Source organism: Triturus cristatus, chromosome 7 (genome assembly GCF_964204655.1).
Source record: "Triturus cristatus chromosome 7, aTriCri1.1, whole genome shotgun sequence".
NCBI lineage: Eukaryota > Metazoa > Chordata > Amphibia > Caudata > Salamandridae > Triturus > Triturus cristatus.
Genome location: NC_140590.1, coordinates 479335533 through 479351327, shown reverse-complemented (window position 1 = coordinate 479351327; position 15795 = coordinate 479335533).

Below are 15795 nucleotides of genomic sequence, written 5' to 3'. Positions count from 1 at the left end.
TTATAGCCCAAAGCCGACTAAAAGAACCGCCCAAAACAGGCCAATGTTGCAAATTAGAGGAAGGAGAGGCGAGGACGGTGTCACGTGGACGTTAAGGCTTTGGGATGGAGGTTGCAGCAGACTGTCATGTAAATAGTTGTTTTAAAACGTGTTTTAACCTGGTTACCCTGTCGGTGTGTTCGTTATATCTTATAAGTTATTAAAATGTTATAACTATACTACTTCGTTGGAGTGTTTGTACCTATTTGCAATTTGATGATGAGCACAAGGAGGTTACTGTGCAATCGGAAAAATAACAGAGACCAATTGCGCGCGATCTAGCCCTAGTTTGGTGACGTCGGTGGTGGGTGTCAGCAGGCTTCCGTTTGTGCGGGATTTTGTCATGCTTATTGGGCGGGGTGGGCAGTAGGGCAGACAGGTTTAGGTAGCGAGAGTAAGGGAGTCGGGCTACCTCGTGGCCGTCTCGACCGTGAGCTTGACTCCTTCCCTTGGTTTCATATGTCCCACAAAGGGCTAACTCCTAGCGTTACTTTGGTTTTTGTAAGGTCAAAAAGGATCCTACCAGTGCCTTTACTATCTTGTCGATTCCTGTTCGTTCATCCTTCGCTAGCCGATTCATTCTGGTGGACTCTTTCTTTCTCATCTCTGGGTCGTCTAACGTTATAGCCGACATTGTGTTCAGCACAGGAGGCTCGGCCGGCGCGGAGGCCGTGAGGACCGAGGCCCCTGTACTGCTTTCGCTCGTGTTCGGGGGTTGTGGGTGTTGCACTACTGATTGGGAGGGTGCATACGGAGGGGGCATGTAAATGATCGGGGGACCTAACAGTAATTCGTCATTCGTTCGCTGCTTGGAGGACAACTCAGGGTAGAGCAAAGAAGGGGTCCTAACAGCGTACTGGCCTGAGGTTTCGGGCTCCTGTCTTAGTTTAGTTTCCCTTCTCTCCTTTATGTCTTCTTCTAACTTTCTAGCGGCAAGGTGAGCTGCCTTTCGTAATTCCTTTTCTGCTTTTACTTCTTCCCTCTTTTTCCGTTGCGTTGCTTCTTTGCGCCACATGCCGATACTGTCAAGCATAGTAGGCGTCGTCTTATTGCTACGCAGAGCTATTTCTAGCACTTCTATCTTATGGTCGTCGAAGGATCCCATCAGTGGCCACTGACTCTCGGGGTCCTTCTTGGTATATTTATGCCACAGTTTGCTATAAGCTACGGCGACTAGTCCATATTTAGTGAACATGTCCTTATTAGGGGTGCCTTCCAGTGGAGCCGGATGGTTCACCTCTAATAAGCGGTCCGGGCAGAACCAACTACCAATCAGTGGGGAGAAGATAGGCATGACGGGTTTCAACGGGGACAAAAGTCAGCACTACCTATCTTTTCACTGCTTGCAAAGACTAGACAGAATATCTCTATTCTTCGTTATTTGTAAGCAGAGAATACCTCCAAAGAACCAATATCGAACAACTAGTGTTCGGACAATCAATCAATCAATCAATGGGGAGATAAAGATAGGCACGACGGGTTTCAACGGGGACAAAAGTCTGCGTTACCTACCCTTCACTATTTGCAAAGACTAGACAGAATATTCCTATTCTACGTTATTTGCAAACAGAGAATATCTCAAAAAGCACTATTCTTCAAAACAATCAATGTTCGGACAATCAATCAATGGGGAGATAAAGATAGGCACGACGGGTTTCAACGGGGACAAAAGTCTGCGTTACCTACCCTTCACTATCTGCAAAGGGAGAGAGAGAGTATTTCTACTCCTCCCCGTTTGTAGACAGCGAATATCTCAAAGAGAACAATCAATGAGCAATACTAGTATTCAAACAATCAATCAATTATTTCGCACTTTTGTCGTGTTTCACGACCTTACCCGGACCGCGTGGACAGTTTCTCGTCTTCCGCCTCCAGCGCCCGATCGTCCTCTACTCTCCGTATTTGCCGCGGCACTCCTGATGGTTCCCAGTCAGGACCGTAGATCACTCGAGAGAGGTCTGCTCGGAACCAGTGAAGTTCGGATGATCGGCTGCCAGACGAGGGTCTATTGGGCAGGAGCTCTCCCGATCGTTGCAGTCGTTCACTCTGTCGTCGGGACCTCTCCCACTGGATCCACGTGTCGCTGATGGGCCCCACGTTTGGGACGCCAATTGTTAAATGGTAGCGGCAGTTTCAGTCGATAACCTTTCAAGTATTTGCCCGGCGGTAATCGCCTCTCATACCACTCGATAATTTACCAATAAAAGAGGCAGGCGCCGGAGACTGGAAGGCAGGAAACAAAGTTTTATTCCGTCGGAGCAGAACACATCAGATCAGACAGCAAGGTATCGTCACGAGGTGCTCTAACTGCATCTCTGAGACCTGGTCTCTTATACATAGGTTTATTGCTTTATTACACATAGTACATTCTTGAGATTCCCTTGATGTATGGGGGAATATCCCCTGAAGCCCCGGTTCAGATCCGATCCCACACATAGATACAGTAGAAGTTCCCACCCCACCCACAGTAGGAGATGGCTATTGCGCAGCAGGGTATTCCGCCAATTCCTGGGGGGTGTGTGTGACCGGTCGGGTCTCAGGGAGTAGGGGCTTTGATCTACTGTAATCCCTTTGATGTGGGGTGTTTCCCTTACAGTAGGGGCAATAAACTGCATCCGCAGGGCTAGGTGATGGCCTGGGACCAGTTCAGACAATGGGGCGCAGAGGAAGGGGGTTATCAAAGGAGAGGCATGACCATGTATGGGATGTCGGTCGGATGTGGTTCCATAGCAGGGTCGCGCAGAAGGAGAGGGTTTATGGCCTATATGAGAGAGCGGGGGTGGCCGGCGCGCGGGGGATGCTCGCAGCGCCAGGGGAAAGCGCTGGTGATCGAGAATGAGCAGGGAGAGAGTGGGGTGCCTAAAATGGCGGCCGTGCATTCGCTGTGCGTGGCGCTGGGGAGAGGCAAGATGGCGCAGATAATGTTCAGTTTGCACGCTAAATTTCCACAGCCTTGTCACACTTGTCTTCCCATGTGCCAATACTTTCTTCCAATGTGCCATCACAAGCAATTTTCACAGTTGCCAACTATGCCAAGAATTTCCTCTAGGAGGCAAGTGCTGGCATTATTTTAATGGGTACTGCTCCAGCGGGAAAGGGGAAATTTATATATCCTCCCTGCATCACAGATCCGTCATCACACTAACTCATTCACGCACGCATTCATTGGTGGGGCCCATAACACCAACACTCATACGTTTCACTCGAACCTGCACACAGGAGGAAGAAAAGCGCTGGACATGTGGGGGGGTACCTTATTACCTATAGAAAGAAATATTTACAGTATTTACATATTATACATCTGCACTTATAGAATCCTAACTTTAACATCAAGGCACTCCACCACTTGGTCGATGGACCAATTAGTTGGACTGGTTGATGGTGATTTAGAACCAGCTAAAACACATTTAAAGTCTCAGAATCTTTAATCAATACCCTTTAAAGAATCACAAACTCGTTTTCTGTTAATAAATGTTTAGTTTATCTAATTAATTCACCCTCATTGGCATACTCAGCATTATAATCAATCAGAATTATAATAACATTGGCATAAATCAGTATGACAATTATATTGACCTAATTTCTGATTTTGACGACCATTCTCCCGCAACTTATCAGCCCCGCATAAATCAAATCCCTCATGGTGTGACCCTCAAATCGAATGCAGGCTATGACCCAAATCAGTCCGGAGAAAAGTTATTTCGCTCGGCATGACACAGTCCCAAAGATCTCCGGGGAACCCGACAATCGTGCAAGCAAATCGGTCAACGGGGATTCGGATCACAGTCCTGGAACGCAACAACTAACACCCTTCTACTAACCCCCCTTTTATAATAAACTTTGGGTAACATGCTACATTTGCTGAATTGGGAATGAATGTGATTAACTAAGCCACCAAATTTTGCAATATCAGACGTGATTCGTAGAGTTCCTTGGTTCTCATGGGACCGAAGATGTAATCCCATGGTTTGGACAGTTCTCATGCAAAAGGGTCCCAAGTATCAATATGCTGGCCTCAAAGGACAGGTTTCCTTTGTCCTCTCTGTCATTCACACTAGTTGAGTTCTGGCAGCCCTCCACGTTCCTATCCTTGGCGAGGAACACTGTGCTCTGGTCAGAGGACGCCTGGAGATCTTCAGAGCCATCCGAGTCTGCGCAGTAGACATCGCGCTCACACGATGGTGGCCACTTCCGAACTCCATTTTGAATATCATGGCCTAGTAGGCCCGAATGCCAACTTAAGCTAAACAAACATTAAGAGTAATTAATATACAGAAATGAAGATTCTAATGTTTAAACCCACACTAATCCCTTTATATATTAGTATTTTCCTAGCTTATAGCAACGTTTAAAGCAATATTACTCACCATTTCACCACCCCAGGAACGCAAAACATTACAAAAGCAACAGAAATCATGCAATTTTCTATATCAACACAATCTACCGTTAATATGCGTACCACAGTTATTCATCAGGGTTATTTGCCATGCACTTTAGCATTTAGTACCTCGTGTACTTCGTGTTTATCAAGGTGTGATATTGGTCAATGTCAACACTCCAAACAGTTAATACATGTTAATAGTTAGAAAGTTACGTAATTAGTATTTTATCACGCAAAATAGAGAAGGTATACAAAATGTTGTTTTACCTGCTCCACCAATCCCCCCTTTGGTGATTTTTAATATCACCACAAATCCCACTAAATTTCAATTTTTTATTTTTATGGAAATGTTGTCTCAATTCCCTTACAGCATGTTGGGTTACATCACTGTTTCCCCCATCTCATCCTCCTTTGTTTTCTTATACATATTTTCTTTCCATTCTTCCAGTTCTATATCTCCCATTTCTCTTTCCTTCCATTCTTTCTCTCTTTTTTTGGCAATTTCTCTTTTTATTTTATTTTGTAACCTTCTTCTTTTTATACATACACACCCTAATCTCAGAATTAATATTAATATTACCACACAGGTTACTGGAATTAGAATCTTACCTACAAATGTACTACCAAATTTAATTAAGAAGATTTTAATATTAGAAAACACTTTCAACCTCCAATGGAACAATCTCCTCATGCAAGTCCATTATATTCTTAATATATTTCTTTAAATCTTGACTCTCGTCAGGAACATAGGTACAACAATGTTGCACTTTCAGCATTCCACAGACTCCTCCCTCTTTTGCCAAAATAATATCAAGGGCAAGTCGATTTTGCATCACCATGGCTCTCATGGCTACCATTTCAGTATTCACCAGTAAGAACCCTCCAGCAGTGCTTGTCGATAAGCGATCCACTACTGTAGACAATTTTCTAACTTTATGTGCATTCAGAGATATTCCAACGGCTGGTATCAGTGCTCCAAAAATATCCCCTACAATTTCGGACCAACTTTCCCTCCTTCTACGTGTTAGTTGTCTACCTATCTCATGCGCACCCTCCTTTCCCCTTCCCACATGAAATATCTTTGGGAAGACCAGGCCTAGATAACATGTGCCATACCAATGGTCCGGCAACCGATAATAAGCTTTGTTCCCACAGATAAAATATAATCCATGGAATACCGGATCGTTTCCTCTCTTAAATCCCCATCCTCCCATGATTCTATATGTATCATGGCATTCGCTCGCACCTATAAAATAGTTATCATACACAATTTCATTCCTTCTGATGCACAATTTCCCTCTCTGAGGCCAATCTAAAGCCATAGCCGGACTGGTTTCTCCCTTTAAATGTTTTTCTCTTTCTACGTCCCAAACTGTCTTCTCTCCTTTTCCCTCAGGTATCTTTCTTTGCATCTTAATTCTCCTCTCTTCCACCATGTCCAAGAAAGTCTTTTCTCCATTCTTCAGACTACTAGTAAGTTTATTCCTAAACACTGCTTCTAAAGTCAATTCTCTAGTTTCTAAGAAATATTCACCTTAAACTTTACCAGGTTTTATCTTATTCAATTCAGGAACTATAGGTACTTGTGAAAAAATGTTATATACATCAGAGAAATAGTATTCTAACTTCCCTATTTTGTAAATCAAACTTTCTAACACACAACAGGTTATTCCATAGGTCACAGGAAGGTGGTGATATGTAACACCTTCTGACACCAATGCAGGTAATTGCATGCACACATAACGATCCCTAACGTCCATGGTTTTTACATATTCATACAATAACTTTGAGAAAACGTTGTTAGAAAAATCAGTTATAGACCTATCCTTATGTAAGTTAGTTCTGTCTATCAATTTAGTTGTATGAGTATCATGAGTCTTTTTTATATTAGTCCTATTCTCCATATGACCTTCTACCGTTCCGAACGTTGCTTTAAATGAAATTGTTAAAGCCAATACACTCCACAGAAGCATTAGTAATCCTGTACAACAACAACACACTTTGCACCATCTTTGAAGGAACACACACGTAGATTTTCTACCTTCTGTGTTTGCCATTTCAGAAATGATCAGTGTCTTTTGACTTAGCCTCGTCTACTCACAACTAGTTTTTGTCTAAACCCAAGGCTCTGAGCACCTACTTGGTTCCTTTCGGTTATATGTCTTATCCAGTAATTCAATCTCTCGGCAACCTCTTCTTGTCGCTTCAGTCTGGCATTTGATCGTTCTATGCTTTGTTTTCACAATCTTGGTTCCGAATTTCCTGAACATCCGTCTTTTCTCCAATATCGGACAAGATAACTCTCAGGATTTCCAAATCTTCTTCCTCCTCAACCACTTCCGGTATAGCCACTCCTAGACTTTCCTGGCTGTCTGCTTCCTCTTTTATTTCAGGAAGTGCCACATACGTGCATTCCGGTGACTTATACTTCTGGTTGGGTTTCTTAATTCGTTTTTCCTCCTTCAAGTGTGTCTGATCAGTGTCTTCAGGTTTTTCTTGGCTAGACACCTCATTCACTTGTTCTGCTTTAAATGACTTCACTCGTGTCAATCGATACCTCAGTCTTTTTACTTTGTTTGGCCAAATTTCCTCTTTTGCTGGCCTTTTCAACTTATTTCCCTTTTCACCTTGTTCGGCTTTCCAAGCTCTTTTTCTCAAGACTTGTCCCTTTTGTATTTCTCCTTCACTAACCTCAGATTCGGTCTCAGTGTGACTTCTGCCTTCTGTCGATTTTTCTTCCACAACTTCCTGTTCGCTATCTATATTTGTCCCTCCTCATGTTTCTTCCACACAATTTTCCTGCTAACTAACTGTCCCTTCTTCTACCTGGATGGGTGGTTTCCCTACACCTCCTCAGGGGTCTTCCGCAACAATCTTACCCTCACTCTCTGTATCTAATTCCTCACCTTCTGCTTCTAGGACCTCAGGTGGAATTTCCCTTGTACTTGCATGTGGAGCTTCTTTATCAAGAATTTCCTTGACAGTCTCTTCAACATTCTCCTTTACATTTTCCAGTATTTTCTCTTGTTCAGTATCTGACTCTGAGCTAGTATCAGAAATCTCCAATCGCCTTATTAATCGCAAATTCTCTGGTTCTGTAACTTGACTTGGTTCCAACACTCCCCTCCTCGGAGTTGGTCTTGCTCTTGTTTCTTCTAAGTCCGACTCGGAACTGGTATCGGATTCTCCAAAATATTCCTCTTCAGGTCTACCCACTGGATTAGGGATTCGCAGAGTATGACTCGCATGAATCCAATTCTTTATCCTGGCACATTTCACAGCCGTCCTCGTGGTCAAAATCACTTGACGTGGTTTTCCCCAACGTGGTACCAGACAATTTCTTCTATGTACTTTGATTCTTACCCAGTCTCCTGGACTCAAATCATGTGCTGGTTTCTTTTCAAGAGTGGTTGCGTCCGATCCAACCTGATGAAACACAGAATGAACGGAATCAGCCAACCCCTTGCAATAATCCAACACGAAGTCATCAGATATAGGCAGTAGTTTGCTGACAGGAATGGAAACATGTCTCATCGCTCTACCCATAATAATTTCGTGGGGACTCAGTCCAGTATTCCTATCAGGGATTGATCTAATAGTCATGAGCACTAGAGGCAAGACATCAGGCCATTTCAACCCTGTGGCAAAACACATTTTTCCCAATCTGTTTTTAATGGTGCCATTCACTTGTTTCACTACTCCAGAAGCCTCTGGATAGAAGGCACTATGTAGTTTCTGTTGTACATTCAATGCTTCACAAATCAATTTTATGATTTCATTCTTAAAATGCTTTCCTTTATCTGACTCAATCGTAACTGGGAAACCAAATCTAGGAATGAACTCTCTCAATAGGAGTTTGGCTACTGTAACCCCATCACTCCTTCTGGTCGGGTACGCCTCTACCCACCGTGAAAACAGACAAACAACCACTAAGACATATCTTAGCCGATTACATGGGGGCATTTCAATGAAATCAATCTGCATTCTAGTGAAAGGACCTCCTTCCCGTCCTATCGTTCCCAAACTCACCACTGTCTTTCTTCCTGGATTGTATTGCTGACATGTGAAACATCTCTGACAAAGGCTCTCCACTACAAGCCGAAACTTGGCATTATACCATGTCTGTTTGAAAAGTCTGATCATAGCATCTCCTTCCTACACGTGCCTGTCCATGGTACATCCGTGCCATGGTAGAGACCATGCTATGAGGCATGACTGGTCTTCTATCCCGATAAACCCAAACTCGGTCTGAATCTCGGGGTGCGCATCCTGATTTTATCCACTGTTTCTTTTCCTCATCTCCTACCTCTTCCTGCAACTGTCTCACCTCTTCCCACGTATTTACTGTGTTAGTAAAAAGTAAGGGACATGAGTTAATTTCCTTTTCCCTGTTCCTATTGACTGAATTCTGATTGCGCGCTCAATATTGCGCTATGTCGTTTGCGAACTGGTTTCCCGCAGACACATAGTCAGCAGTCTTCGAGTGGGCAGCACACTTTACCACTGCCAATTACTTAGGTAGCTGTATCGCCTCAAGCAACTTCCCGACCACTTCAGCATTCCTTATAGGAGTCCCACTCGATGTCAAGAACCCCCTTTGGGACCATATTTGCCCAAAGTCATGTACCACTCCAAAGCCATACTGACTATCGGTAATCACAGTAACTCTCAGATTCTTGCCTAATTTGCATGCTCTTGTTAACGCAAATAGCTCAGCAACTTGAGCTGATCTAACTCCTTTCAAACAAGATGCTTCCAATACAGCCGCTACAGTACACTTCATCCCTTCATCTGTTCTCAAACATGACCCATCCACAAACATCACATAGTCACTTTCTTTCAGAGGCGCATCCTTCATGTCTGGACGTGGCTTGGTGCAATAGTCAAGCACTTCCAAACAATCATGACCCACGTCATCTTTTACTTCCACATTTTCAGCATCAGGCAACAACGTTGAAGGATTTACATTGAGACACCTCACAAGGCTCATATTCGTTGCTCCCAAAATGACTTTCTCATACTTAGTTAGACGACGATGTGTCATAAATTGGGTGTGGCTCCTTGTTAAAAGGATCGCCACATCATGCGGTACAAACACTCTCACTGGATATCCCATCACAATTCCTTCACTCTGTTCCAAACTCTTACAGGTAGCAGCCACTGCTTTCAAACAAGCAGGCAATGTCACAGCTACAGGATCTAATACAGCCGAAAAATATGCAATTGGTCGTCTCAATTTTCCATGTTTCTGTACTAACACAGAAAGTGCACATCCATCTCTCTCACTGCAATAGAGCTCAAACTCCTTTTCATAGTCAGGCATTCCAAGAGCTAAGGCTTCACACAAACTGTCTCTTAATTGTTTAAAAGCCTTCAACTCTTCCTTGTTCAATTCAAGGGGGTCTTTCACTTCACTCTTCGTCAATCGCACCAAAGGTTTTGCAATCAGTGAAAAGTTGCTGATCCACTGACGGCAAAATCCAACCATTCCAAGAAACATTCTCACTTCTCTTTGAGTCATTGGTACTCTCATTCCTTTTATTATTCTGATTCTGTCTGTAGTCACTTTCCTCAAACCTTTCTCAATTTTATGACCTGAATATTGTACTTCCTTTTTGCAAAACTGTAATTTCGATGGGGATACTTTAAGTCCTCCATCTGCCAAATGATTTAACAATGCAACTGTATTTACCACACAGGCTTCTCGGGTTCTCGATGCCACCAGTAGGTCATCGATGTACTGCACTGGTACTGAACTTTCGGGCATATTTAAATCTTCCAGGAATCGGAACGCAAAAATCTGTTGGCTGTCAGGGTGCAATGGAATGGAAAAGAAAGCATGACATAGGTCAATGACCGTGTACCATTCTGCATCATGAGGAATCTGGTATAGGATCACTGAAGGATTTGGCACTATGGGACAGCATGGTACAACAATTGTATTCACTTTTCTCAGTTCTTGCACTATTCTGAAGGTTCCGTCAAAATACCCTGTTCAATCATTTTGTCTATGATGGGAGTCACTCCTGCAATTATTTCGGGGGTCAATTTATACTGGGGAATATTTGGGTAACTTATTCCTTCCTTTACAGTTATTTTTACCGGGTCTATATTTCTCATCAATCCCATATCTTCTCCTGTAAAATCCCATACCTCAAGTTTCACTGTTTTCTTTAATTCCTGAGGCACCTCCTCTGGGTCAAATACAGCAAATGCCCCAGTAACCTCGGGTTCCATATTGGCCATGGTCATTTTGTACAGTACATCCTCATCAGGAGTTTCAAAAGCTATGCCATCAGGAGTACAGAAAATAGTGCAATTCATTTTACACAACAAATCTCTCCCTAACAAATTTACAGGACTGGTATCGCACACAACAAAGCGGTGCATGTCAGAAAATTTTCCTATTTTAACCTTAACCGGTTCAGTAAGATATGTTTTTATCTGTCGGTTCGAGACTCCAACTACTTGGATTGTGTCATCCGAGAGAGGAAGATTTTTAACATCAGCTGATCTAACAGTTGAACAAGTAGCACCAGTATCTACTAGGAAAGTAATATTTTCATAATGTATCTTTCCATCTACAAAAGGGCCTGTCTGGTCTACTTCTAGAGTTGCACCAAGTATGCACTCTTCTTCCACTCCTCGGCACCGTGAATAGCTCTCTTCTGACTCACTCTCATCACGTTGCAGCCAATACTTCGAAACAGCACTAGCGCGCGGTAGCTTTGTTACCTGTTCCTCGGTGTAGAATCCTGTCTGATTACTGTATCTCTGAGGGTTTACGCTCTGTGGAAAAGGTGGCTTTGGCACCTGACACTGTTGGGCAACAACCTGCTGCTGTCACTGTAGTTGACAACTCACCTCATTCTGCACCTGTGGATTCAATGATGCATTATCGCCATTAGCGCTTGGGGGCAATTTACACTCGGATTTCCAATGCCCTAGCATTCCGCAGTTATGACATGGCCACTTCTTTTTGGCTTCTTCTAAACTAATCTGTCCCTTTCCTTTTCCAATATTAGGTTTTAGTTTTACATGGCCCATGCCATTTGCTTGTTCAATCAGTTGGGCTTCCTGTCTTTCCGCTACCTTAACCTGGGCCCACATGACCTTCTCTTTTAGCTTGCGTTGCTTGGCTTCAATTTCATCACTAAAATATTTTGCATGTCTCAATACTTCATCTATCTTTTTATTTTGCCAATCTACTGTATGCTGTTTAATCATTTTGCTTACCTCACGTCTTAACCCATACACAAATCGATATACAAAATGACTTAAATCCTTCTCACTCAGTTTTTCATCACCACTGTATTGCTTAAATGCCAATAGTAATCTCTCATAATAGGCATGTACAGATTATTTTACTTCCTGGTGAGTTCTATCAATCTTTACCCAATCTGTTTCTCTCTGAGGCACTTTATTTTTCAAAAAGGTGATTTCCTGCTCATACTTTCTCATTACTTCTGGATCAGGGGCACCTGTTTTAGGATCCCTAGGATACTCTTGAGTGGGCCAACCTACTGTAATTTGACATTCTGCCCATAGGTCTGCTGGCACAATCATATCAAACAGACCATTTAAATCTATCCACAGTACTTTTGATAATTTAACAAATCTTTCTACTTGTCGGTACCACTCCACCGGCTTTTCCCTTAGCCGGGGAAAATCATTTGTAAATGATAAAATGTCCTGTCTAGTCCATGGAACGTGCACATAACCTCCTCCTGGGATCTCTCTCATGGGACATTCGGTTACCACTGTCTCCTTTTCTCTTACTGGGAATGCTGAAAAGGTCTTATCTGTTGCCTCATCTCTTTTCCGAAACCACCTACTTTTCCACCTATCTACATCACCCCATTTCCTTAGTAAGGCAATCAATTCTTTAATTTGAGTTAACCTTCCCGCAGTATTTACATTTTCAATATCCTTTTCAGAGAAATCTACCCTATATGGTTTCTGTAGTGTCCTTATTTTTTCAAAGTCGATACTTAAAGCAATATTACTCACCATTTCACCACCCCAGGAACGCAAAACATTACAAAAGCAACACAAATCATGCACTTTTCTATATCAACACAATCTACCATTAATATGCGTACCACAGTTATTCATCAGGGTTATTTGTCATGCACTTTAGCAATTAGTCCCTCATGTACTTCGTGTTTATCAAGGTGTGATATTGGTTAATGTCAACACTCCAAACAGTTAATACATGTTAATAGTTAGAAAGTTACATAATTAGTATTTTATCATGCAAAATAGAGAAGGTATACAAAATGTTGTTTTACCTACTCCACCAGGTGCTCCATGACAAAATTGACCTACAGAGTGCCAGCAGTAACATTTTGCCAAGGGTATCCCATATGCAAATATTGCCTACAGTGTTCCAGTGCCAATATTTTGTCAAAGGTGCTTCTATAAGCCAAGAATCATGCCAGATCAAACAGCGGATCTGCAAGCATAACAACACATGCTCACTTATATTTACTTACTCACACTCATTCTATCATTAGCACTGACTTGCACTCATTCATTTTCACCTACTCTCATGCACCCACTCTCACCCTGAATCACTCATTTGCACTCTCTCACTCTGATTCACTTAGACTTACTCATTTTGATACACATGTCCACAATCCCATATACAAACATACATGCTCTCCCACATAAACCCACTCTCACCCACATGCACGCATACATCATACATTAAAACCATTTTATTATTCTTATTTAAGATGCCAATGAAGGATCACAATTTGCTTCTCCACTTTTTATTTCACTAATAGTGACTTATAAACTATTATTCACTATTAATGTAATAACAATGAGCAGAAAACGAGGTTAGAGCCTGACTCTAATAATGCAAGACACCCCTGTGTTCTTGGCACTGAATTTGCCACCTGAGGCCAGAGTTCACAAAGGCAGTGCCAGGGGTGGCAAGGGGCAAGCTAGGGTTCCCAAATGTTTGCAACTGCAACCCCTTGCGACCTATAAATGACTAATATGGTTATAAAGCAACCAAACATGTAGCCAAAGCGCTAGGTTTACACCAATGGAGCCCCCCCCCCCCCGGCTCTGCAGTGTAAACCTCAGACATGGTGTCCTGATTGCCAAGAGACCACCAGGTTGCAGTGATGGTCAGCCCATTCTTTTCAGGGCAAGGCAACTATTGCTCATTTTCCCTGACCATGTCTGCCATGTGATGCATCATGAACACAGGAAAAATGCAGAATGGCCCCAGGTGGAGGGAGGGAGAAAACTTTACACATGTTGGTGCTATTTGCTTTTTGTTTACAGAAAACAAACTCCCACTTTGGGCAAATATAGCGTGGCCTTGGCTGTGGCTCCACTCACAGTACAGAGACCCCCACCAAGTAAGCAAGTGTTGCAGAAATCATGGCCTCTGCCCTCCTGGCAGATTGGCGGACCATCCACCAGAGTCTAAATTACTCTAATAATTATTTACTTTTTTAATGTAGCCTTGTATTTTGGTGTGGATGTCTGTGTTGGCTTCTTCAAGCTGCAGTTCAGAAAAGTTAAGGAAATTGTGTATTCTTGTTTTAATACCCGACCTAAAATGCAGGAGCTCCTTTTAATAAATTGCACTGGCATCTCTCCCCCACAAGCCCCTCCCAACCCCCTACAATCACAACATTTTTTGTCAACAGTAGATAGAGCACAGGAAGAAATAGTGGCTTAATATTAGCCCCACGGTGCAAGGAGTGGGGGCCCGAAGGTCCAGGGTGCCCCCCTCTGGCACTGTGCACTGGTGGTTGGCCCCTGGCCTGAGAGCTCTTGATTGCGCTGTGGGGTCCTTCATCTACTTTGCAGGGGATGTCCTTTACGCTTGATTATGCCACTGGAAGAAAAGTCTGCACCGCTAACCTTGAAAATTAAACCCCCAAGAGGGGCATGGGCAAGTCATATGTAACCACTTATCCTCTCTTGTGATGGCACAGGGTGTATGTGACATGTTCCTTTTTAGCATACTCTTTGGAGTGTGCTGCCACAGGTATTACACAGTGATAATGTTTTTCTGTTCATATTGATAAATGTTGTTTCAGTAATAGGGCAGAGACCACATGCTGTAAAACTAGAATATATAAACAAAGCTAAATTCAAAAGCCCCATAAAAGTTTACCCAAGTCTAGACATGGCTTTTGCTGCCTACATATTTCTTTCAGTACATTTTGTCCTGTGGAGAGGAATGGATTAATCTAAATGTATTCAATGCAAGCACTCCCAGTCTTGTCTTTTTCACTTTAGTTTTCCTTCAGAAAAACATGCGTCTTTTGCCTTGTGGGTGATCCTGTCCATTCTTTAAGGGGTCTAAAGTTTAGTTAAATATAATGGATTTATCTAACCCTTTTATGCTCTGGGTTGATATTTAATTAAGTTTCAAATATTTAGAATCCCGAGATTTCACACTATATCTTGTGGTCTTCACTATAGATAACTACATCCTTGAGTCGGTTAAAGAACAAGAACCCAAATGCAGTCTAACCTAAAATATGGGCTACTCAAAAAGTATATTCTCAGGCGTTTGCTATTCAGCATGACACCGGTAGCTCCTCAGTAATACTATTTTAAATAAATCGATAAAATACATAAATTGCTTCCAATCATTATTCAAAAACTATTTCTGAACTAGCATTTCCTACTCCTTGCTTGAAGCCACAGTGTCCAGCTGCTACCAAAATCCTCATCAGTGCTATATTGAATCATTACACATTTATTTTACTTGCACAAAGCATCCATTTTATAAAAACATAGTGTTTGCAGCAACACAATACATTTTTATAATGTTTAGCAGCCCTTTTGAGAGTCGGAAAATACTTTCTGACTCATAAGAGGTGTAGAAATGTGGGGTTTTGTGGTAGTAGTTCCCTCACCTTTTGCCTGGTATTTGATGCAACCTTGACTGAAATGCACTGAAGTTCTAACCAGGTTCCCAGTGCCAGTGTTCTTTCCCCAAAACAACTTGTCAATTTATCCCCAATTGGCCAGGCCTTTAGCACCTCTAAACGTTCCTAGTAAGTGGTAACTCTGGTACTTAGGGCATAGGTACTAATGAGGGTCCCTAAGAGCTGCAGCATATCTTGTGCCACTCTAAGGGAACCAGCACCAAACTCATACAGACTGCCACTGCAGGATGCATCTCCGGGTGCTCTAAAAAGTGAAAACATGACATGGCACACCCCCTGTGTGCCACGTCCCCTAACATGCATGTAATATTTGTAAGTCACCCCTACAGCCCTAAGGCAGGGTGCATTATATTACATGTGAGTACATATCTGCATGAGCAGATATGCCTGTGCTGGCTATTTCAATTACTGACAGTACAAGTGAACAGGGAAGTCGTCCTAAGTTAT